Source organism: Lynx rufus, unplaced genomic scaffold (genome assembly GCF_022079265.1).
Source record: "Lynx rufus isolate CCGP_SWC_20201006 ecotype Redwood Valley unplaced genomic scaffold, mLynRuf1.p SCAF_7, whole genome shotgun sequence".
Classification (NCBI taxonomy): Eukaryota; Metazoa; Chordata; class Mammalia; order Carnivora; family Felidae; genus Lynx; species Lynx rufus.
The window spans coordinates 99,038,904-99,065,233 of NW_025814889.1; the positions used below are offsets into that span (position 1 = coordinate 99,038,904).

The window sequence follows — 26,330 nt, forward strand, 5'->3', positions numbered from 1 at the left end:
GAATTTGCCACTTACATAGTTTTAGGATCTTTCTATGGGATATCTCCTCTTAGTTTCCTCATTACAGCAGGCCAGGGGAGTCAGACACTTGCTTCCTAAAGCTCAGAGCTTCTTCAAAACCAATAGATCCAATAGATCTTGGTAGAAACCACAAGGAATCCTATGATGCTGCAAATATTACCCTAAGCTCCAATGAGCAGTTTTATTTCTAGTGCCTAATGTATTAAGCTAGTTCCTGCCTTGGAACCATTGCACTTACTGTTTCCTTTGCCTGAATTGCTATTCTCATGGATCTTTTCCTGGATTGCTCTTTATGTCATTCAAGTCTCTGCTGACTCATCATTGCATAGTGACTGTCCTGACTTGGTTATTTCCTGCATCAGTCACCAGAATCCAGGAGGCATGCCACTTTTCTTAATGAAATGGGGGGGGGGGGGGAGGTTTGCAGTGGAGACATCAAAAGGAAGCAAAGAACTCTCCTTTACATATGCTAAGATACTGCAACTACTTATGGCTCATTTTTTTTTTCCCCGGATATTTTCTCTCTCCTAAATCAGAATTCTATGGAAAGCAAAGTTATTCACAATCTTATTTTTATGTATCTTTTTTCTTGTTTTTCACCTAGGAGTCTAGAGAATGTATAGTTTTAAACAGAAGAAATAAGTTAGAATCCAGGCTTTAAAAAGTTAAGACCAGAGAGCAGAATTGCCAGCCTTAAAATACCCTCAACCCTTCTACGAACCGTGTCAATCATCACCAAGCCATCATCTTATGTTTTACTTCCATGCCCTGAGTAACAGTAGCAATAGATGGAGGACAGAGGAAAAATGTCCAGTAAAAACAAAAGCTTCTGCATTTTTTATTCATTCAAAAAATATCCTAAGCTCTCATTTCTCATCTGAACAACAGAATACCAAATGAAATTGTAAACTTGGGAATTTTTGTTAGACATAGGATGAAAGTTCTGACTTCAATGAGAGTAAAATGTGTTGTGTTGTCATAGTGGATGCAAAAGAAATTATTAGAAAGCAATGCCTGGATTGGCTCGGATGAACTCTCCCTCTGGGCAGTAAGGGAAACTAGGAACTTAATTGTAGTCTTGTCCCAGTCTTAGAAATGTGCAGTCCAAATCGCAAGGGAACATCATTAAACATCAAGTTTCATCACTTCCAGTAGGATTTAGAAGCAAGTTAATTTCACATGCATTTTTTCTTAGTAAGGAAAATGTTTCCACAGAATCTAACTCATGGGAATCTTACTAGAATCTATTACACCATGAAAAAAAGCAATACAGAAATATCTTTGTGCCATTGCTGAACTAAAAAAGCATAGACAAGGCTGGTAACTTGCATAACCCATTAAGAAAGAGTACCCAGAAGCTCCATTCTCAGGCTAGCAAAATAAAAATCTTGAATCTCTTCCTGTGAAGATAAAATTACTATATTGGAGCAAAAATACTTGTAATGAAAATAGAATAAAGAAACTCTGGCCATAAAGGACAACTGGAAATACAATTTGCTGAATGATACCATAACATGTCCACTACCCATTTGCTACCCTACAGGAGATAAGAGACCTCAAAGGTTGAACATTTTACTTCTAGAAAAAAGAAGCAACTCTCATTTAGCATATAAGAACATTAAGATTTTTTCTAATATCTAGGAGAGCTGGTGTATGTTCTGGTTGTTCACATTTTCAAGATATGGAGCAGTCATTTTTTTATTTTTCAAATATTTATTTTTCAATATTTTATGAAAGGCTGTCTAGAATGTATTTCACATTTTTAGCCTTAGAATGTGGTATGTAAGAAGCATAATTTATCCTCTCTATGAAGATAGAAGTAAAATACTTTATTATTGCTGTATTACCTTATATTCATTTTATTATTGATGAATTTAACTCACTAATTAAATATTTATTTAATTTCATTTATACATATACACATTCACCACACACACACACACACACACACACACACCCCTTGGCACATCAGAGTAAAACTGCCAAAGAGTAGAGACAAAGAAAATATTTAGTTGTAGCCAAAAAGAGGCACGATATCATCAAATGAGTCACAATAAGACCAAAATCTGAGTTATAAATAGAAACAATGAATATTATAAAAAAAATAAAATAGGGGCGCCTGGGTGGCGCAGTCGGTTGAGCGTCCGACTTCAGCCAGGTCACGATCTCGCGGTCCGTGAGTTCGAGCCCCGCGTCGGGCTCTGGGCTGATGGCTCGGAGCCTGGAGCCTGTTTCGATTCTGTGTCTCCCTCTCTCTGTGCCCCTCCCCCGTTCATGCTCTGTCTCTCTGTCCCAAAAAAATAAATAAACGTTGAAAAAAAAATTAAAAAAAAATTAAAAATAAAATATAACAACTTCAGGGTATTGAAAGAAAATTATTTCCAACCTAGCATTCTATAGCAAAAATATTCTCAAAAATGAAACAACTATATTTTCACACATAGATACTTACACACGTGAGAGAATTTGTCAATAGCAGATTCACCTGAAAGAAATAATAAAGGAAGTCATTTGGGTGAAAGTAGATTGATCCCAGATGGAAACATGAGAAGAGGGAAGTAAATACAGAGCAATGAGAAAGATAAATATGTGACGAAACCCAAGTGAATATTGACTTTATAAGCTAATAATAATATCATGTGCTGTCTAAACTGCATATAAAATTTAAAACAAAATAAAAATACCATAAAACATAGAGATATATAGAATTTACATGTTCTAATGTCTTTTAATGTTGTTTGCTTTATGGTTAAAAAGTTACTAATTTACATTATACTTAAACACATCAAAGATGTATATTATAATCTCCTAGGTAACCACTAAATAACAGTAAAGTGATTTTTTAACTAGAAGTTAATAGAAGGAAAAATAGGAAAAATATTTTTTTAAGTTTATTTATTTATTTTGAGAGGTGGGGGGAGGGCAGGAAGAGAAGGGGAGAGAGAGAGAATTCCAAGCAGGTCATGATCTCATGGTTTGTGAATTTGAGCCCTGGACACTTAACTGACTGAGCCATCCAGGTGCTTCTGTTCTTCTTGGTTTTACATCCTGGTGATTGCTTTCATGAACTACTCCATTTTTTACTGGAATCATATATGTAAACATCATATATGAAATGTTATGGAAATAATCTGAAGCCTATGGTGACATTAACTTCCCCAAGAGTGGAATTACTTTTGCTACCTTTTCTGTTACTGCTCTTTGATCTTTTGCTAAGTTTACACATATTTTTGAGTAACTTAAAAATTTTACAAAGAAATGTTCAGCTATTTTATTTAGCTCATTTTGAAAAAAAAGCAAATATTTTAGGATACTCTTAATTCATCTATTAAACAATTACGTGTTGTTAAATAAATTATTGTGAGACCTATGCAGTCAGAAAAGCTAATTATCATGGATTACTTAGATCCCTTGGTAGGAATTTTAAAAAGTTGGTTTCTTGAAGGGCTTTTCTCCTTCTGGTTCAACCTTATTCTAGGATGTAGCCTTTCAAATTCTAACCTAAAGGTGGGAGATTTGCCAGTGCTATTCCTTCCATTAAATTCTGATACCAAATTTTCCTATAGTCCTACAAGACTAAAGCCTTGTTCAGCTCTCCCTCTTTGAGACCCTTGTCTTAGAACTGGCAGATGTTTCCCCACTGTGAACTGTTGCCCAAATGTCAGGATCACTTCTCTGAGTTTCTCTTTATTCCTGAATCTTTGCTTCATAATTCTTCACCACCTTGTTAATTTCCTGTTTCTTCTAGCAATTTTGTCTTCTTTTCTAGATGATCTAGGTGGTCTCTGTTACTTTACCTGCCATTACCGAAATCACTTCTCTATGACCTTTTGCTAAAAATTATTCAAAAGAAGTATGAATTGCTTGTTCTGATTCAGTAATTAAGTACAACAAAGAACTGCTCAACAATTTTATCTAATTCATTTTTGCAAAGAACTTAACATTTCAGGATATCTTTTATTTGCCTTTTCTAACAATTACTTATTGAGGATTTATACATATGTATACATATACGTGAGCACATGTATACACGAGTATATCATAATGAAAAGACACAAAAGTTTGCTACCTCTTAGCATTTACTTTTTCACTGGTATAATACAGTAAACACACATAAATAAGTATTACAATTTTAGGTTATAATAAAAGGTGTGAGGAAATAAAAAATAGATTGTTATAGAAATGAAAATGGTAAGCTGAAACTTAAAAGATTCAGAAGGAAATCCTTGTGCAGAGTATTGGGAAAACAGTGCACAGGCGGAGGGAAGTAAATAAAAAAACATCCCAAGGAAAAAAAAATCTTGCTGTGTTATTAGATCATGTCTGAAGGTGTGTGAGCAGGGTATCAATATGAGTTGAAGTTGAAAAGGAAAACAGAATCATGTAGAACCTTGTGGACTGTAGTATCAACAACTCATTTTTGTTCCAGAACTTTTTTTCATAGAATACAATATGAGTTATGGTGCTGAACTATAGCTAAGTTAACAGCCATAATACTTCTACCCAAGTGGCTACAAAAAGAAAATGCTCTCAGGCTACTAAACTGAGAGGAGAGCCTGGACTATCAATATAGTTAGTGACTAGATTGTTTCTACTGACAGTTTTACCTCTTAAACTGTTGTGGGAGCAACATGGGAAATTGCTACTCTGAACTTAATAATGACCAAGAAGGAAAGACTGGTTAGTAAAGTAAAAGTGACAAGAACCTTGAAGAAAGGAAACAATGCTACCTTTAAAATAACAACAAAAGAAAATTCCAGGACATTCAACCAACATTCTTCATGTTTTTAGATGGAAGTATTTTTTATTACTTTGAGAACAAAGTGAAAATGGATTCAGGCAGTCGGAACCTAAGAAGAAAGACCTCAAAAGTTTTCAAAATGCTCCCAAAAATGTAATTCTGCTGACATCATTATGGAAGAGATTCTGATGAGGAAGAATATGGGGGCAGAAACAATAAAATTGATATTTCCACAAAGGAAGCTTTCTGGTACACTTGATTTAAAGAGACAAATTTGTGAAACTGACAAAATAGTTGTACTTAAGAATGTTTTCAGGAGGGGCACCTGGGTGGCTCAGTCCGTTGAGTGCCCTACTTCGGCTCAGGTCATGATTTCACAGTTCCTGAGTTTGAGTCCCACATCGGGTTTTCTGCTGTCAGCCTATCAGCACTGAGCCTGCTTCGGATCTTCTGCCCCCCTCTCTCTGCCCCTCCTCTGCTTGCACTCTCCCAAAAATAAATAAACATGTTTCTAAAAAAGAATTTTCTGAGGAATTCTTGTACACAATGCATTTAAAGTTATAAAGATATTAAAACACCACTTTTTGGAGCAGAAACCGGCAATGGGGCAGCTTGAGGAAATGTTGATGTATTATGAGGAAGAAAATGACACTGAACTATTTTGTATTTGTATTCTCCTGCAGGACGAATAACTATAGAGAGTAGAGTGAACACACCAAAAAGAGGGCGTTGAAAGCCAGAACATAATATATTTAAAGAGACACAGTTACATCTCAAAATGAGGCCAGTTGAATTATTGCAAATAATTATTTGCAATAATTGCAAATAATGTATTTGCAGGTGAATTATTGCAAAAATGGTAAAATAACTTACCAGTGAGTTGGCTGAAGGATATACAATGGATTAATTTTTGAGAAATTCTGGTGAATACATGAGCTACTACAAGTCTGGAGAGAACCTAATGTCCTAATATTCAAAAAGGCAGAAAATAGAGTGAAAAATCCAAGGGACTATCTTGTCTGAAGAACACTTCTACAAAGATTATAGTGGTATAATTTTTGAATTTTGTGAAATGAAGTTTTAAGAGACTTAATACTAGTATATTTTTCCTTCTCTCCATGCTATGTGTGTTCCAACCACAGAGGGCCCCCTTTCATCCAAACACCTGGCACATAATAAAAATCTGATCAACTTTGGTTGAATGCATAATCTAATTCTCAAATCTCGATGTCTCTATAGCGGTATCATGCAATGGATTTTCCCACAGAGACCTACTGTACATGCTATTCCCTCTGCCTGTAAACCTCTCATTCTCTTGATCGACACTTCCTTCATCTCCCCAGCTTTGATCCAGCCAACCCAAATCATCCCTCATGTCTCAGGTTCAACACCATTTCATTATGGATTCCTTTCCTGACCCCTCTCCACCTAGAAACACAAATATTGGACAGATTCTCCTGTTATATCCTTAGTCTTTCATAGCATTTTTCACCTTTACAATTGATTCATTGTCTGGATAATTATTTACTTAATATTTGTCTTTCTCACCAGACTGTAATCTCTATCAGGATGAGGAGCAGGTTTATTTTGTTCATCTCTACAGCCCAAGTGTTCGGGTCAGGGATATTTATTGGTCATAAGTTCTTTGTAAGGCTGTTTGTGGGTATAGGCAAGGTCTTTTATAGAAATCTCTAAGAAAATTGGAGAAATATGAGCTGGTCATGGTTCAGTTAGATTGAATAGCAATCTTGAATTAAATGACTATTTCCCAGGGATAGAGATTAAAGAGGGTCTAGAGAAACAGTATATATTATGTGTCCAGTAGCACATCACATGATAAAACAGTGATCCATTATCTTTAGTATGAAGAAGAATCACCTTTGTACTTGCCTAAAAGGGCAAACTCACAGCCCCACTCCCAGCTGATTCCTGAGGTTCTCTGTACTCTCCCTATAGGAAATTTTTCCAAGAATTTTGTGGTTTTCTTCAGGGTCTCTGACTGGAATATTGCAAGGACATTCTGTCTCCCATTGATCTTTTTCTCTTGGGTATATTCAGTAACAAACTACATTAGTAAGAGTCTATCTTGGTGGCTTTTCTATTTTAGGCTACTGTATAAATGACATGCACGATAGAATTACAAATCAAAGAAAACATTTTACTGTGAGGGAAGAAAAGAAAAAAAATTTACTCCCAGCACAGACTTTTTAAATAAACATTTTAGTTTAGAATAGTTTTAGATATGCAGAAAAAATGAGAAGGTAGTAAAGAGTTTCCATTCACCCACACCCAGCTTCCATTGTTAATAACATCATACCTTATTATGGTACACTCATCACAATTAATGAACCAGTATTGATCATTGGGATTTGGGAGTTTGTTTTGTTTTGTTTTGCCTTGCTTTTGAACACTTCCTTGCTTCCTTACTTTTTGTGGTACTTTTTGATACTATAAGATATTCTGAGCTCATTTTTAATATTCCCTGACCTAATGCTGGAACCAGCCATTTCCCCAAAAAAGGCCTTTTTCTTTGAATGGAAAATGCTATTTGAAACCGAGATCTAGGTGTTCATTGCTACTTGGGGGTCATTGCTTCTAGGCTCCCTCATCTGACAGAATAAGGGAATACATGTATATATATTAACCTATATATATGCACATATCTATAAACATTTCTATATGTGAACATCAGTACTATATTAAGCTAGACATGAGTTCACACTGAAGTCTCTGAGTCTAATCCATTATTACCACATGAATTATTTTAGCCTTGATTGTCTGCAGCCTCCAAATCCATCACTGAGAAGCCTGGCTCCCATTGTCTTATTTACTTACTCAATTGTTTAATCCAGTATACACCTACAGTAGTTTCAGAATTGTTAACTCATACACATGGGAAACAGTGTTACCGCTGGAACAGAGCACAATGCTTACTTAAAGTTTGCTTTCCTTTGGTGCTATAGATTCCACTCGTCTACTTAGGTCAAAAGGTTTGCCTCCACCCTCTTCAATGAGATTGTTTCATACACTGGTAGCACAGACAGATCTTTTTCACATTCTGCATTCCATTCTAGGATCCCTCCATCTCTTTACCTACAAAGTTTCTGTAGAGAAATCAATGCAGAAAGATAGCTTTCTAGGGGTTCCCTTGTATATGATTGCTCTTTTTCTCTTGCTACTTTCAAAATCTTTTCCTTGTCTTTGACTTTTAATATTTTGATTATGTATGTTTCAGAGTGATCCTCTTTGGGTGGATCTTGTTTAGGATCCTTTGAACTTCTGTACTTGGATGTCCATATTTCTCCCTTAATTTGGCAAGTTTTCAGCTGTTATTTCTTTAAATAATCTTTCTGCCTCTTTTCTCTCTTTGGGATTGCCATGTTTATAATGTTTATAATGTTCCCATAATTCATGTACACTTTTTTCATTCTTCTTTGCTCTTTTTGCTTTTTGTTCCTCTAACTGGCTAATGTCTAATGATCTGTCTTTGAGTTCACTGATTGTTTCTTCCACATGATCAAGTCTGTTGTTGAAGCTCTCTACTGAATTTTTTTTTTTCAGTTTTATCATTGTATTCTTTAGCTCTTGGATTTTGTCTGGTTCTTTTTTATGTTTTCTATTTTATAATTAAAACTCTCATTTTCTTAATGCATTGTTATCCATAATTTTTTTCATCGTTTATCTGTCTTATATTTCATTGAGCTTCTTTAAGGTAATTATTTAGAATTCCTTGTCAGGCAAATTGTAGATCTCCTGGGAATTTCCCCTGCCCACTCCCTTTGCCAGCAGACCTACTCTTCGATTGTGGGAGGAGACTGGAGTCCAATAAAGGGCACTTTCAGGATCCCTGGTGGTGCAGATGGACATATCTCCTGCTGAGATCCTACCATTTTAGGTCTGCAGGAAGACTGTGACTATGAGGAACTGGAGCCCTATATAAGGCCCTTTCAGGATACTCAGAGGTACAAACATATATCTTGTTGGGTCCCTGGTGTCAGCATGACTATTTGTGGACTGTGGCTGGGATAGGCCAGAGCCCAGTTACAGAACCCTTTTAGAATTTACAGCCTTCCAGGTGTGGCCAAGAGAGGCTGGAGCTGGTTTACAGACCACCTCAGGATCCACAGCCAGCACTGAGTTCTGTATGCCTGTTACACAACATACGAGTGAGTGTGATTCCTCCAAGATCCCTTGACATGTTGTGCTGGTAATACAACCAAAGCCAAGTGGGACAGTAGTCGCATCCTCAGGGTTTATGGAGCTGCTTCCGATCTGTGGTTGGGACTATCGGTGAGTCAGCCGCCTAGCTGTGAGCCTTCATTCTCAAAACAGCTCCTCCTGGTTTTAGATTACAGCAAGGTTTCACATCTTAACTGGATTCTCAAAGCTCCCACAAAGGCTCTTTTGTCTATGGATGGATGCCAAATTATTGTCGTTGGAGGGGAGGTAGATATGAGTAAAGTATGTCTTCTTTGGCCCTCTTGTTAATATATATCACTGTTGCCTGCATAGGTCTGACAAGAAATCAGCCATAATTCTTACCAAAAAATTATTGATCTATAGTAAGTTTCCCTCATCATCCCCTCTGTCTATTTTCATGATTTTCTCTTTGTTTTGGTTTTTTGCAGTTTAAATATTATATGCCTAGGTGTGGATTTTTGGTATTTACCCTTCTTTGTGTTCTATGAACTTCTTGGATCTGTGATGTTTGTCATTAATTTTGAAAAGTTCTCAGATATTATTATTTCAAATATTCCCTCAGCTCTGTTTTCTTTCTTCTCTTTATTGTATTCCAATTATATGTTTGTTATATCTTTTGAAGTTGCCCCACAATCTTGAATATTATGGTTGCCTTTTGTCATTCTTTTTCTCTGTGTGTCTCAGTTTTGGAAGTTTCAATGTACCTGTCATCACTTAAATTGTGAAACACTGAGACATTATCTTAAAACATCCTGTTGCTGCAGACACATAGAAAAGAATTGGCAGTATAAACTTCATCATCTGTGTTCTCATGTAATCTTATTGTCCCAATTATCGTTGCGTTCTTTTCTGTTTAATTTTGGAGGACAAAAGTATTAATTCACTTGTCAGTGAATTAATACAATCCAATACCCAGGGGTTTTTTTTTAAATTTTTTAACCTTAATTGCATTTTCAAAATCCAGCAGTCATATTTTTAATCTCTAAGTATCTTTCTTGGATTTTTAATGATGTTCTACTCTGGTTTTCTTGAATTTTAACACATTTACAGATTATGGATTTTTTTTAAGTTTCTTTAATTTCTTATAGTAAGTTTGTTTTATAGGTGGGCATTTGTTTTACTTCCTCAGAGTAAAACATTCAATAAATACATTGGTCAACCTTTTGGTTTACTTAACCTTAGAGAGGGAAGCTTATGTCTGAAAAATTGTGGGGTTGAGATGGGTTGTAAGAAATTGAAAGGGTCCTATGTAAGTCACAAAAGCAAGAGAAAAACTTACATTTGTTATAATTTTACTTTGGAAAGTTAATGATCAAGGACATTGCACTTGGATGCAGTTAAGCCTGGGTTTTCTCTTCTTTGCTGAAGATTTTCTTGTCTGTAATTATGCAGTTGTCCCAATGCTTTCTATAAAATTATTCTCATTGGCTTGACAGCTCTCACTGGGAACTACCCTCAGCTGTCTCCCTGATTTAGCTAAAAGTGTATATGAGAATAATCTGTACAGCAGGCTCCCTCCATTGCACAAACCCTGACATCCAGGAAATTTCTGATGGTAGACTTAATTAGGATCAAGTTATGCTTCTTACCAACTGCTGTGCACCCACACTCTTATCCAGCTCTTGCCATTCAAAATTAGGTAACGGTAATGGTTTTTTCAGTTCTTCCTGAATTAGGCTACAGTTTTATATGCAGTGAGTTAAAGGATAACATAGCTTCCCCAATACATTGTCTCCTTTTCTATAGCCTGTAGACTCCTCAAATCTTAGAAGCAAGATCCACATTCTTTTCCAATGTTAATTTTTGATACATATTTTTCACTACTGTTATATTCCCTTAGTAATTTAATGACAATTTTATGAAACATTAATGGTAAAGTGCTTCAAAAGTGGGGGTTCATATTCCATAATTTTATTATACTCTATATTAAATGTGTTAAGTCAATTGAATACTACTGATCACAAATATTATATTTATCTAAGTTTTACCATAGTGAAGTCATCTGTCTTTACTTCTTTTGGATACTTTTGAGATTTTCTCCTTACCATTGGTTTTCAACAATTTGATTAAGATGTGCCTTAGAGTGATTTTCATAAGGTTTACTCTTCTCAAAATTTATTGAGATTCCTGGGTCTGTAGACTTATAGTTTCCTCCAGACCTAAAAAATTATTTACTATTATTTCTTCTACTGATTTTCTCTCATCTCTTCTCTCTCTTTTTTCCTTTTGAGATGGCAATTGTATGCATGTTAGACTGCCTGTTATTATCCAACCGGTCATTGATGCTCTGTTTATTTCTTCCCTCATTTTTTGTGTCTGTACATAATTTTGTATAGTTTTTACAGCTTGTGTTTAAGTTCATTGGTCTTTTTTGCTGCTGGGTCTAATTTAATGTGAATGCTGTCTCAGTCTTTTCAGGTTGATATAACAAAAGTGTCAAAGACTGAGTGACTTAAAAACCAGATATTTATTTCTCACAGTTCTGAAGGCTGGGAATTCCAAGTTCGAGACACAAGAAGATTTGATATCTAGTGAGGACACACTTTCCAGTTCATAGATGGTCATCTTCTCTTTGTGTCCTCACATGGTAAAAGGGGCAAAAAGGCTCTCTGGAGCCTCTTTTATAAGAGCACAAATTTCATTCATGAAGGTTCTACTTTCATGACTTAATCACCCTCTAAATGCCCACCTCCGAACACCACTACATTGAGGATTAGATTTCAACATATGATTTGTGAGGCACACAGACATTCAGTCTAAACTATGATCTACTTTATTTTTCATCTCAGATACAGTATTTTTTACCTCAAAAATTTCAATTTGAGTCTTCTTATATCATTGAACTCTCTCCTTTTCATGATCGTGTTTTTTTCTGCCTTCTTATTCATATGGCTCATAATTAAAATAGCTATTGTAATATCTTTGTTTGCTAATTCCTTCATCTCTGTAATTTATTAGTTGATTCTATTGATTAGTTAAAATTCTTCCTACATTAAAAAAATTCAATTCCAATATGTTCCCTAAAAATCTTTAACAAAAACTTATTAGAGCCAATTAATCATAGTAGCCAAAAGTTGAAAAACAATCCAAATATATTATCAAATTTTAGTATATTCAACAAAATATTACTCAGTAATAAAAAGGAACAAACTACTGATATACACAAAAACAAAGAATAACTTCAGAGATCCCATGTGAGTGAATGGAGTCAGACACCATGCAGAGCAGATATAGGCAGGGTAAATATAGTGTGACTATTTACATGCATTTCTAGAAAATAGAAAACTAATTTATAGTGATAGAAATCAGAACAATGGTGGTTGGCATGAAGAAAGGAAGAGGTGATCAAACAGAAAGGAGTAGAAAGGGACTTTCTCTGATGATGTTACTGAACTAAACAACAATTATAATGTTGGTCAGATGGATTTATATATTTTCCAATTGATTGAATAGTACTCTTAATATCTGTGCATTTAACTGTTGGTAAGTTATAGCTCAATTTAAAAATGTTATGAAAACTTCACTGAAGAGAAATAGTTCAAAAAGAAAAAAACAAAACGAATTGAAAATAATTGCAACCTATGAATGGTTCAAAATCTTAACTATCTAACAAAATTTGGAAAATTATCAAATGTTTCTAAAGAATCGGAAAATTTGAAAATACAAATAACCAAGGATTATGACTTAAAAACTTATAAAAATCAAGAGTGGGATACAAAAATAAATTATAAACGTTTACTGACAGACCTGAAAGAAGAGCTGGAAAAGGAAAAGATGGGTCATGAGCAATAGAAGAACAATTAAATAATCTATATTTGAATATAACCTAAATCAATGATCAAAGAAATTAACAAACAAACAAAAAAACCACCTAATTCTAAAGTTCATGAAAAGAACAAACTAAGGATGCTATGGAAAATATAGCTAGATGCTATGGAAAATAGAGATATAGCTTTTTTTAAAATAAAATTAGTGATGAAAGACATGAATAACAGAAGTTAAAAGATATTACAAAGAGTCTCTGTAAACAGATCCGTGTATATACTTTAATTTAGTTTGTGGTGAAGACAGCATTGTAAACAAAAATGAAAATGTGGACTATTCAGTTACTAGTATTTGAAAAATTGGGTTTGCACAGTATTTGAAAAATTGGATCTCCGTGTGTGTGTGTGTGTGTGTGTGTGTGTGTGTGTGTGTGTAAATTCCAGGTTAATTAATATTACAAAAGCAGTAGAAGAAATTGTAAGTTAATATTGGTAGAGATGTTTTCTAAGTGAAACACAAATCCAAAGAAAAGAAACTGACAGATTCTGTTTCTTAGAAACTAAAGACTCCCTAAAACAAAATAAATCATAAATAAAGCTAAAATTTCAGCAAGGTTCTGGGGAAAATTTTGCACCATATACTACTATATTACTGGCCAAGATTACTATTTAAAATACACACACACACACACACACACACACTCACATACACACACACACAGAGTTCCTAAAGTCAATTAAAAAAAAACAATAAAAATAATGGAAATAATGGACAGGATGTAAGTCACAATGGATAATCACAAATATCTACATAAATATATACAAAAAGATGTTCAACCCGATTAGTTATAAGGAAAATGCAAAATAAAAAGGAATTATTTTTCATATGTTTGACAAGAATTTCAGTGATTACATCAAGCCTTGGCATAGAAATGAGGAATAGTACTTTTGTACACTCTTAGTGGGAGTACAAATTGCAGAAACCATTCTGGAAAACAAGTTGACAGTCTATCAAAATAAAATCGTTCATCTCCATTGACTCAGCAGTTCTACTTCTAAAAAACAATCCAAAAGAACTATGCATAGATGAGCACCAAAATAGACACAGTAGAATGATTTATTTGTTGTGGTAGTAAAAATTGGAAACCTAAATATCCATCAAAAAATTATTCATAATAATATTGTAGTGTATTACATGGCTATTGAAATGAATGACATAGGCTTTTATGTGCTTGTACAAAACTTAACCCTAACTCTATAAAAATGAAGTTATAAGATGCAAAAACTAAAGGTTAAAGTATCCATTTCTATCTGATAGAAATCCCAGAAAGAGAAAAAGAAAAAGAAAATGGGGGCGGCTGGGTGGCCAGCCAGTTAAGCATCCAATTCTTGGTATTTCAGCTCAGGTCATGATCTCACAGTTCAGGTAATTGAGCCCTGTGTCAGGTTCTGCACTGACAGCTCCAGAGCCTGCTTGGGATTCTCTCTCTCCCTCTCTCTCTGCCCCTTTCCTGCTCACGCTCTCTCTCTCAAAATAAATAAACATTAAAAAAAAAAGAAACAAAGAAAATGGAGAGGAAAGAACTGAAAATATAACAGTCATCATTTTTTTATAACTAAATAAAGATGCATACCCTCAGTTGAGAAGCCTCATGGAGTACAGAGGAGGGCAGAAAATATAAAGCAGTACATATTTATATGCAGTACAGAAATATTTAAAAGCATTGAGCACAAAGAGAAATTCTCAACATTTCTAGAGTTAAAACAGTAAACTTAAATTTGAATCATTGACCCAAGGTCTAAATAGCAACATAAGATGTGAAAAGATAAAAGACTAACATAGCATATAGTGGATGAAGTATGGACTCTGTTGTGAACAATGTTGAAATAATTGGTTCGCAGTATGAAAAGCACAATGAAGTTATGACCATATGTCGCAGAAATAAGCTCCAGGATTGAAAGGATATTGTGAAAAGAAAAACAACAACGTTAGTAGGAAGTGTATCCTGATATCTTTTATCTCTCTATGGAGAATTATTTTTAAATAAGAACAAAAGGCATTAATGATATGAAAGCAAATTGTGTATAGTGTTACATCAAAGATAAAGATTTTCTCAAATAAGTGCCTCTCAAATGAAGTTAGAAGTAAGGGGGTATTTGCAACATCTAAAACTGACAAAGGATTAAGATCTATAATACACAAAGAAGTATTATAAGTTATCAAGAAATGGGGAAACCAGAAAGAATTGGGAAATTATATGAATGGGCGATTTATACACAAAAACACCATATAAATATATATATATACATATATATATGTATATATATATATATACACACACAAACATATGGAGAGAGAGAGACCAATAGCAGTAGTAATCATAGAAGTACACATAAAAATGATAATGATATACGTTGTATTATCATCATATTCAAAAAAGTTCAAATAATGTCAAGTATTGATGCAGATGCAGGGAACAAAACCCTGATGCATTAGATGGCATCCGTGGCACTCATTTTGGAAATAAATTCTATTGACTAGTAATCAAATAAGGGTATGCATATATCCCACAAAAAGAAAAAAAATTCCAGTGAAACCCTTGCTGAGGTACACAAAAAGGCATAGATAAAACTGCTCATTTGAAGTACAATAGTAGTAAAAAGTTGGAAGCATTCCAGATATCAGTCAACAGAAGACTAGATAACTTAGGGGGTTACTGAAAAGGATAATTCCAATAAATTCATGCAAAAATTTTTCCAGTTCTATATAGGTTGAGTGAAAAAAGTAAGAAATATAATGCAACACATATACAAATGTGTATGCATTACATGCAACAGTACTGTATATTTCACACTGACACCTTTATGGAGAGTGTGGATTGACAGGATATAAAGTAAGCACAAAATCAAGAAAAAGCATATGGGAATGAGATCATATAGGGAGATGAAGGGCATAAAACTATAAAAATAAACACTTGTCATACATCGACTAATAACGTACCAAAGAATATACCTCAATTTAGTCAGCACACTTGAGATCCTCCTCAAATTTTAACATTCAGTATGGGCAAGTCCACAGTGAAACAAGCATTCACATATGCTACTATTAGGTGATACTTTTCAGGACCTAAATGCCAATCTGTGTTTTGGAATATATAATAACCTAGTCAGTTACCAAGTACATAATAATGTATAAAAGTAGTTTTATGCTTTTATAACTGTCAAGAGTTTTATCACTCTTGACTAGCAAAGCCACTTTTAACACATCAGTCTGAGCCTTTGTCTACTTTCTAAGATACTTCTATTTTATTCATTCAGCAGATGTTTACTAAACTGTAATTTCATACCTCAAACTCTCTGCGAATTCATCTCTGTCCTTTACCGATTCCCCATCTGCTTCTCTGATGGCTCTATTATTTTATCTTTTTCATTTTAATCTACCCCTAAACCTGAAAATCGCCAAAAGCTCAACCATTCTGTTTTTGCCTAAAATACTTTTTAGATTAATCCTTGATTTTCATAGTTTCTCCATATTGTCAATTTCCAAATCCAAATCTATTTTTTCATCTGGATATTGATGCTTTCATATCATTCTATTACCTCAAACTCAAAATAAATCAGTTGAATTTCATCATCTTCCCACCAAAATCATCTCTGATGGCCAATTACTGCCATCTTCTCTGAATGCATTGTTATCCCAATTGACCACTTAAGCTAAAAAAAAAAAAAAATCATATATTTGTTTGGCTCTTTTCTTTCCTTTATCAATCATATCAATTCTCATAAATTCACATCTGTATTAGTTTCCTATTGTAACAAATCACTATTAATTGGCTTAAAACAATATGAATTTATTATCTTACAGTTCTGGAGGACAGACGTCTGAAAGGAGTCTCACTGGGCTAAAATCAAGGTGTCCGTAGTTAGTAGGGCTGCATTGCTTACTTGTTCTAGTGAGAAAGCCGGCAATGGATGGTTGCCTTTTTTTATGATGCCATTTCTCTGGTTCTTTTTTTTCTGTCTCCTTCTTCCTTGATGACTCTCGTGATTATACTGAACCCACCTGGATAATCCAGAATAATTTCCTGGAATAGCTGATTTAGCACCTTAATCCCATCCTCAACCCTAATTTCTCCTTGCCATGTAATAATCACAGATTCTGGGATGAGGATTTGAACATCTTTGCAGATCCATTATTCTACCTACCACAAAGTTTGTTCCATACCAATTCAAATTTCACCTCTTTGTTTTATTTTTCTCCATATTTCATAATTTAGGACCAATCCCTTGCAAAATCCTTTTCCTTCCAAAATGCTTCTGGGGTTCTTCACCAGGCACCCTGCATGTGCTCAAACCAAGTCACGTTTTTTATCATCCACCTGTACCGTTGTCCTAGTTCTTATGTCACAAATGTTCTTTTTCAGACTAAGTCATGTCATCTTTGAGTATCCACCACAACCCCCATCCCCTCTCAACAGTTGTGAAGTTGTCTAAGACAAGTGAAGCCATCTTTTTAAAAAATTCAGTAAATCATTTGACGCTTAAATGATTGAATAAATTCAGATTTTGTTTAGTAGATATAGCTGTTTTATTGTACCTAGAAGAGAACAGTATTTCTTAAAAGTAAAAATTAAACAATTCATCCCAGAGTTAGTATTACTTTGTTATTACCAACACCCCCACCCCCCACCCACGCTAGCAAACCACTGAGAACAGCCCCAGGTGTTACTCTGTTCTTTCCTGCTAGATTGAAACTCAATAATTCCAAGTTAAGCCTCATCTCAATATCCTCAAAAACCCAATTTGGCAATTCCTATTATTATCTGCCTGTACCCAGTACATTTTAGCAAGCCTCCTTTCCTGAGGCCACTTGCCTGTCTTTTTAGAAAAATTCCTTTTTCAATTGCTCCAAACTCGGTCTTTTCCAACTGGCTGGCATTCAGTTCTTCTGGAAATGATTGCCTGTCTTTCAGGCTACATAAAAAACATAATTCTTTAAATTCCAGAATTTCTCATAAAACGTTTCCTTTATTTCACTGTTCATAGCCATACCAGACCAAATTACTGCTACACGATTATTAATAAGTCATGATATTAGTTGGTCTGAAGATAATGTGATCACTTTCACTGACAGGGAAAACAGAGACTGTAATTCAATATCCAATAACATTTGAAGAAGGAAGTATTTCTTCACAAAGCTTTCTGGGTCAAAAGTGCTGTATAATTTCAAAATAACACAATCATTTTATTTTGGCAATAGAGGAAACGAGCTTCAAAGATTCTAGGGTATGTCTACTCAGATGCATTTTCAGACGTCTCTCTGAGGGAGAAAAGCTCTATGTGGGGGCGGGGGGAAGCTGGTGTTGCTACATTTGTTGATGAAGGTAATTACTTCTTGGGGCACTTGCGTGGCTCAGTCAGTTAAGCATCTGACTTGATTTTGGCTCAGGTCATGATCTCACGGTTCGTGGGATCAAGTCCTGAGTCGGGCTTCCTCTCTCCTTCTCTCTCTCTCTCTCTCTCTCTGCCCCTCCTCCACTATCTCTCTCTAAATAAATAAATAAATAAATAAAGATTTTTAAAAACAGTTCTAACAAAATAATTAGGACGGAAGACCAAAACATCTGGTGACTTAAAAGTTAAGTTTGCTGAGGCACTCAACATTGTTCAGCAGTTCTCAAGTATTTACTGTTGTCAAGAGGTCGGAGAGACAAGCATCATGGAAACCAAATAGGGAAAAAGTAAAATCCTGTTTTGGGGTCTTCACTGGTTGTCTCTGACCTGGAAGAAAGAGTTGCTGAGCCATAAAGTAAGTCATCTTGTCACTGTTTGAATTAATTATGAGCTACCTGGAGGGTTGCGGTGAACGGACTAGCAACCCCTCACAGCTCCCAGCACATGGAAAAGCCTTGGTTTTAATCAGAACTCTTGATGCTTGCTGAGAATCTCCTCACACATGGTACTCAGTGCTTCCCAGAGGCAGGCAGGGTACAGTACTTCCTGCACAAACATGATGAGTGCAGAATCTAGAATAGGAAATCTCTGAGGTTGATGACCTTTGAATGATCCTCATTCCTGTTTTAATGACTGAAAATTGTTAACATCCCACACTTCCTTTTTTCTATGCCAGGGCACTTGACCGTTACTGTTTTCAGATTTCCCTTTCTAATCTTTTTCTCTATTGAACAACCCCAACCACTCCCCCACCCCTTCACCCCCACCCCCACCCCCCGCCACCTTATCCGTTGCAGAGCAAGACTCTTTCCTGTGGATAATGAACTGTCCTGCATCCCAACCTTTCTTTCAGGACCTCTTCAAAGTTCTTCATACAGACGACAGGGGAAAGAAAGTCTTCCAAAGGAACCAGAGTACTAGCCCAAAGCAGCATTTCCCAAGTGTAGATTTCTTTGACATTTTTGTGTTATCATTAACATGTACATAAATTTTGCATCCTACTTACTTCCAATTGTATCTGAGTTTGTATGAATCCAAAGTGTATGAAATTGTTTATCAACCATGGAAATTGATGCTACAGGAAGATAGGCCTTGATTAATTATGACTTTCAGTATTCACGTAAGCCTGGAAGCTATTCTTTTCTCCAGGTCCACAGGAAAGTGTGTATATCGACAGATTGTAGAGGTGACGTTCCCCCAACCCCCTAACTCTGCTTCCTGACCTTTACATTTTCATCTTCCAATAAAAATCTATCTTCATTTAAAACAATTTATCTTGGGGCGCCTGGGTGGCGCAGTCGCTTAAGCTTCCGACTTCAGCTCAGGTCACGATCTCCTGAGTTCGAGCCCCATGTCAGTCTCTGGGCTGATGGCTCAGAGCCTGGAGCCTGTTTCCGATTCTGTGTCTCCCTCTCTCTCTGCCCCTCCCCCGTTCATACTCTGTCTCTCTCTGTCCCAAAAATAAATAAACGTTGAAAAAAAAATTAAAAAAAAAATTTATCTTATATTGTGCTTGTTAAGGTCACTTTTTTCAATGTAGACTTTCAGAGCAGGTTCATAGTCTTTCTCTGCCATACTTGTACCACAATTCTAGGTGATTTCAGAGTTTACATAGACAAAAAAATTCACATCCTAATTTCAAATGCCCTAGACCTCTTTTGCCTTACCCTTTCCCCCTCTGCACTGTAGCCCTTTTCTAAGGGACATGCCTTATCTCGTGGTCCGTGGGTTAGAACCCCGCATCAGGCTCTATGCAAAAAGCTCAGAGCCTGGAGCTAGCCTGCTTCAGATTCTGTGTCTCCCTCTCTCTGCCCCTCCCCTGCTCATGCTCTCTCTCTCTCTCTCTGTCTCAAAAATAAATTTAAAAAACATTTAAAAAAAATTAAGGTACATGCCTTGAAGAGGTAACTTGAAACTTCGGAGTTCTTGGGGCGCCTGGGTGGCGCAGTCGGTTAAGTGTCCGACTTCAGCCAGGTCACGATCTTGCGGTCCGTGAGTTCGAGCCCCGCGTCAGGCTCTGGGCTGATGGCTCGGAGCCTGGAGCCTGTTTCCGATTCTGTGTCTCCCTCTCTCTCTGCCCCTCCCCCGTTCATGCTCTGTCTCTCTCTGTCCCAAAAATAAATAAACGTTGAAAAAAAAAAATTAAAAAAAAAAAAAAAGAAACTTCGAAGTTCTACATTCCATTCATTGTCAACAAATTCTTGATTTTTCACCTCTTATATACTATCCTTCCCACCAAATATGCACAGGAATCACAACAAACCCTCCAGGCCCTGGATTCCACCCCCCTTTTTTTTTTATTTGTTGATTTCATCCTAGTCTACCTTCTTTTCTCACTGACAAGGTTGTTCATCTGAAGTTCCTCATCACCAGCAACCTGCAAACCCAAATCCTAGAGCAGTGAGTTACCCTTTTTTGGTTTCTGCATTTTGGAACTTGGTAATGCTAGATAAAAAGCCCCTGGTTCTTTCTTTGATCTTGCACTACTGAATTCATGGTTTCCAACATTGGCTAGGACCTCTGCATCATTTCAGGACTTTACTTGTCCTGATTAGTTCCCTTCAACATTCCCCACAAAACCCATTCAGAACCTGCTCCCCCATGGGGCGCCTGGGTGGCGCAGTCGGTTAAGCGTCCGACTTCAGCCAGGTCATGATCTGGCGGTCCGTGAGTTCGAGCCCCGTGTCAGGCTCTGGGCTGATGGCTCGGAGCCTGGAGCCTGTTTCTGATTCTGTGTCTCCCTCTCTCTCTGCCCCTCCCCCGTTCATGCTCTGTCTCTCTCTGTCCCAAAAAAAATAAATAAATGTTGAAAAAAAATTAAAAAAAAAAAAAAGAACCTGCTCCCCTGAAACCTCTTTCCCTCTCAGACTGGACTCTGTTTTATTTTCAGCAGATTTCTGCCTCTTACTTCATACTTCATCAAGAAAACAAATGCTCTCTCCTTCCACTTCCTACATCCTTTCTCACAAAATGTATTATCGTATTAACATGTAGCTAAAGATCATTTTTATTTAAAGTGAAAAACATAGTGCCTATATTTAAGTTATTTTCAATTGTTTGAGAGGCCCTAACCCATTTGATAGTTTAGAATATGAAAATAGACCAGATCTGCTCTGAATAATTATAGACGACAGTGTTCTAGTCTATGTATTCCTGCCTCGACGAGGGCTGAATGAAAAACTACCCAGTCCTCCATTTATTGCTTATAAACTATATACATACTTTAAATTCTGACACAGTACAATTAGATTTCTAAAACAGAAAGCACGGAAACTGTGCCACTTTCAAGTTGAAAAAGACAGTGCATCTTTGATCACTGCAATGGAGACAGAGCTGCTGAGACTTCATTCTTTAGAACCCACCTCTTCAGAGTCCTCACTTTCATCAAGGTAGCTGTCCACTAGTGTTGTTTACAACTCAGAAATACCCTAGCTGCTGTCTTGGAGGTCTGGGCTCTGCACCGAGAAACAACCCAAACCAACTTCTTGTAACATTTGAGAGAAAATATTCAGCTAGACACTTAGAAACTACTTCCCTTCAATAAAAGAACTCAGTGTCATTAATCTTCAAATGCTTTATAACAAGCAGGAATATTCGTGATAATTTGCTGACTTACGTTTGTACTTCCAGATTGAGGAGGTACAAAGCTCACACAGATGGCTTTGCTTTTGAAAAGACTAGTTGAAAATTGTAAGCTTTCAGCTGAGCTTCCAGGTTACCAAGGCTCGATATTTCCTTCCTTTCTGAAATATGAAGTATAATGTTCTTATACAAGTAGAACAAAGTTCAAGACAGCAGCCTGTTCCATTTCATAGTTCTGAATTTTTTCCAGAATTATATTTTCCCTTCATTTTCTGTCAGAACCAGTGCATTTACACTGACTAATTTGGATTACTTCAGGAGTGGAAGAAATGCATTCTTGTTCAACTATGCCGGCAACCAGCAAACACAACAGACTCCAATGTGAGGCAAATCTTAGGTCTCCCTGTCGTAAAAGCCAAGGATCTGTCCAAAATATTGGTAGCCAGGATGAAAGTTTATGTGCAAGATTCCCCCAAAATGTTGGTTAAATCCCTTAGGTCTCTACATTTTCCTGTCTCCAACACAAAATGTTATTGTTCTCAAGGGTAACCTTCATCAAGCTTGGCCCTCTTTTTTTGTGGTTGCAATTTCTGTTCTTACTCCAGGGAGATTTTCAATAGCTCAGATAGCTGGACTTATTCCAGACTGCCAAAGATCTATGCCCCCAGATGCTTCAAACTAGGTAGGAGATGCTGCATCTGGCCTAGAGATGGCTGAGCACAGAGGAACCGGACAGAGTCTTCCCTGGGTCAGGTACCCACCAGTTTAGCAGTGCCCCCAAAAGGCATCCGACTCTCCACCGGCACTAACATCTCCTCTCAACCTCACAGCCCCAGCGTCATGCCCCTGCCCCTGCCAACCTGCCTGCTGGCAACATCTCCTGCAGACTCTGGGGTTGTATGTCCCCAGCCCCTCTGGAGCCATGCCACGCCACTGGTGGAGGCCAAAGAAAACCTCTTTTTGTTCATCTTTTTTTAATTTCCAAAGTTAAAAATTGCCCTCTGAATTTTTCTTTCATTATAGGACCCCATTCTTGTTTCATAGGCAGACTATCTTTTCTCACACCCTTGATGGTATTAACTATATTTGGTTTCTTCTGTTCCACTGATGGTCTTTGTTATTGTGCAAGTTGTGTTTTCCTGTTTGTTTTTTGTCTCTCCTAAATTGTCTTTTCTTTTTTTTTATTTTTTTTAAACATTTATTTATTTTTGAGACAGAGAGAGAGAGAGAGCATGAACAGGGGAGGGTCAGAGAAAGAGGGAGACACAGAATCTGAAACAGGCTCCAGGCTCTGAGCTGTCAGCACAGAGCCCGACGCGGGGCTCGAACCCACAGACCGCGAGATCATGACCTGAGCCGAAGTCGGACGCTTAACCGACTGAGCCACCCAGGCGCCCCATAAATTGTCTTTTCTTGAATGTCCACTGATTGTTGGCTGTCCTCTCATATGCAAAAGTGAGAAGCTGACTGGAAGAAGTGCATGGGTGTGTGTTGATGGGTCGAGGGTATTAACCTGGTTGTCTAGGATTCTAGGAGCTAGACAGGAGAAGCAGCCTGCTGGTCTTGCATTTCAGCATGTAGATTTTTGCATTATCTTACCACTTTTACTCCCTACACACACACACACACACACACACACACACACACACCTTATCCTGTGTGCCTGTTGTCTCTGAACTCAGAGGCTCCTTGGGCTCAGTTTCTCCAGACTAAGCATGCTATTACCTATGATGCATGTGGGTGGGGTAGTTTCCTGACTGCTCAGAAAGTGTAAGGGACCAGGGAAATTCAACCAATTTGTATACAGATTTTCAACCATTCATGTTGCTAATCATACCTCACTCCATGTTCTAAGCATTCTGAAAGGGAAATTAGATTAATTCTTACAGGTACTCCTCCTCTTATAGGCATTTGGATTCCTCTTTTTTATGGTCTGCTAAAACCATTAAATTTCCTCCGTAAGTTTGTTGTCTAAACTTAAAAAAAATCTTTCATCCACTATTCTTCACTGATATTTTAATGAAAAATTTGGAGGGAGAACTGCTGGACAAAGATGGTCAGCCTACTAAGTTTTACTGGAAGGGCTCCATAGTTAACTTGATATTTCTAAAACATTGGACAACATCATAGGTATACATATGGTTTGGGGGCAATATGTAATGCCATATAACAAATGTAACATTAGAATAGCCTTCTGGCTCCACCTTCAAAGAATAATCAGAATTTGAGCCTCCTAGCAGCTAACGTCCCAATCCAGTGATATCATCCTTGACCAAGACGCTATCATCTATCATGTGGATTCGAACAGTATAGCAAATGACAGAAGCCAATCTGGATTTACTCTGATGCCTGAAATCTCCCCGAGAGCTGACTTCACACTATGCTTGCTAGCATTCAGAGGAGATGTCCTACATTATGCTTGTACTGTTCAGTGACTAAATGCCTAGGAGTCATGTTAAATAACAGGCTTTGTTTTCTCCCCAGACTTAAATCTGACATAACGTTCATTTGTCACTCTAATATGTGTGTACCAGCCTCTTAACTCTCTTCTGTGGTTGCCTTTTGTAGAAGGGGTCTAGACCACTGATAGAACCCTTATCTGGTGAGAAGAAGTGGGTGTAGAATGCAGGAGAGGAAAGCTTCCCCCACTGGCAGGAGCCATCTTGGCTGATGTTTTGTAGTTTTGCCAAAATAAGTGCAGTGATCTTTTGTCGAGTAATCAGCCTCCTCTTGCTTATTATGTAGCTGCAGTTCCGAGATTTGCTTTCAGCAAACCCAAAAAGAAAAATGTGAACCACATGCTCCTGACAGTAGGTAGTTGATTCAGTACTAACATTAGGACCTTATCCCCGAACCTCAGAAAACAAGCACAGTTTAATGCAGCTGGTAGAATGGGAGCATATGAATGAAATACCACTTTCAAGACCTGCCGCGTAGCTTGGGAAAGCTTTAGAGTGAGATGAATGTCTGTGGAATAGGTGGGTCACTAACCACTGGACATAAGTGAGAATGCACTTCCCATGTCTAACCCCATTTTTCCAACCACAGCCAGGAAAGGCCAACAGTTGGAATACCCCCATTCCCAACCATCCCCACCCTTTTTCAAAAAAATCTGAATGTTCATCCATGTGTATTCTTGACCCTATCTTCTCCCAAACTACCTACTACTCCATCAGTACCTCCTGTTTTTTAAATCTCCTTCCCTTTTACCTTCTTTTTCTTATTATTCTTAAGTAGTACCCTTGATTTATCCTCACAAGTGTGTTTTGCCTTACATTCAATTTTGTCTGGTATTAATTTAGCTTTTTCATCTTTCTTTTGATCATTTTTTGAATGGTATATATTTTCTCATCCATTTTGATATGGTTTTAATTTAGGTAATTAATTATTTAATTTGGGTATCCTTATAAGTAGCATGTGGCTAAAATTTTTATTCAATATGATAAAATCTGCCTGATGAAATTAGCCTAATTGTATTTATTACAGTTATTGATATTGTATTAGGATTTTACTAAATCTTTTTTTGTGGTTTCTGTTTAGCCACAGTTTTTCATAGATTCCTTCCCTACCTATCTTCTGTTTGATAAATATTTTTATGTTTCTTTTTTTTCTATGATGATTTATTTTCTTTAAGTTTATTTATTTATTATTGTAAGGGAGAGAGGGGAGAGAGAAATAGAGGCGGTGTGTGTGTGTGTGTGTGTGTGTCTGGGAGGGGCAGAGCAAGAGGGAGAGAGAGAGAATCCCAAGTAGGCTCCACACCATCAGCACAGAGCCTGATGCAGGGCTTGAACTCATGAACAGGGAGACCATGTCCTGAGCCAAAATCAGGACGCTCAACCAAGCCACCCAGGTACCCCTCTGTGATGATTTCAAAGCTGAAGATTGCATTTTTATTCTTTCTGGTGATTTCCGCTAAAATTTTGGCATGAATACTTAACTATAATTTTTAACAAACGTTAACAGTATTTCTACCTCTACCCCTAACCAATCACACTTTTACAATCTTTTCCCACACGGTGTTATTGTTGTTTAGAGTTTTCATTTTATCCTTTATTTTAAATCCATACAAAAAATAACTTCATTGAGTAATTTTTTGTCATTTGCTTGCATTTGGAGCAAAAGATATAAACCATCTTGAATGGAAGCCCTTAAACTTAGGAACATGTTCAAGTCTCTCCGCACTGTTCTGGAGGGGTTCCAGGGCTGTCAACAGATTCTCAAAGGGGAACACTGTCAATAGATTAAGGACCGCTCACCTTCAGAATAAAATCCAAGTCCCTTCTCATGGCATACAAGGCTCCCAGAACCTGCTCCTACCAATACCTCCGGGTTTCTGCCATTCCTTATAGGACTAGTCAAATTCCAGCAGAGACAAAGCAGTACACGAGCATGCACGTGCATGCACTCACAAGAGTGCAGAAACACACATGCACAGAGCACAGCACATACTATGCTGTCCCTTACTTCTGAACATTTGCTCATGCTCAGTGAGTCTAGAATGCCTCTCTCCTCCACACTTCTCCCATCTTTGTCTCTGATATCCACTAGCTAACTCCATGAGCATT

The 26,330-nt window shown here is 36.9% G+C and overlaps 1 pseudogene; it reads right to left on the bottom strand.

Annotated features, from left to right (window-relative positions):
• Positions 1 to 8,803: 8,803 nt before the first annotated feature.
• On the bottom strand, positions 8,804 to 22,730 carry LOC124501966 (cyclin-G2-like; annotated as a pseudogene).
• Positions 22,731 to 26,330: the final 3,600 nt, after the last annotated feature.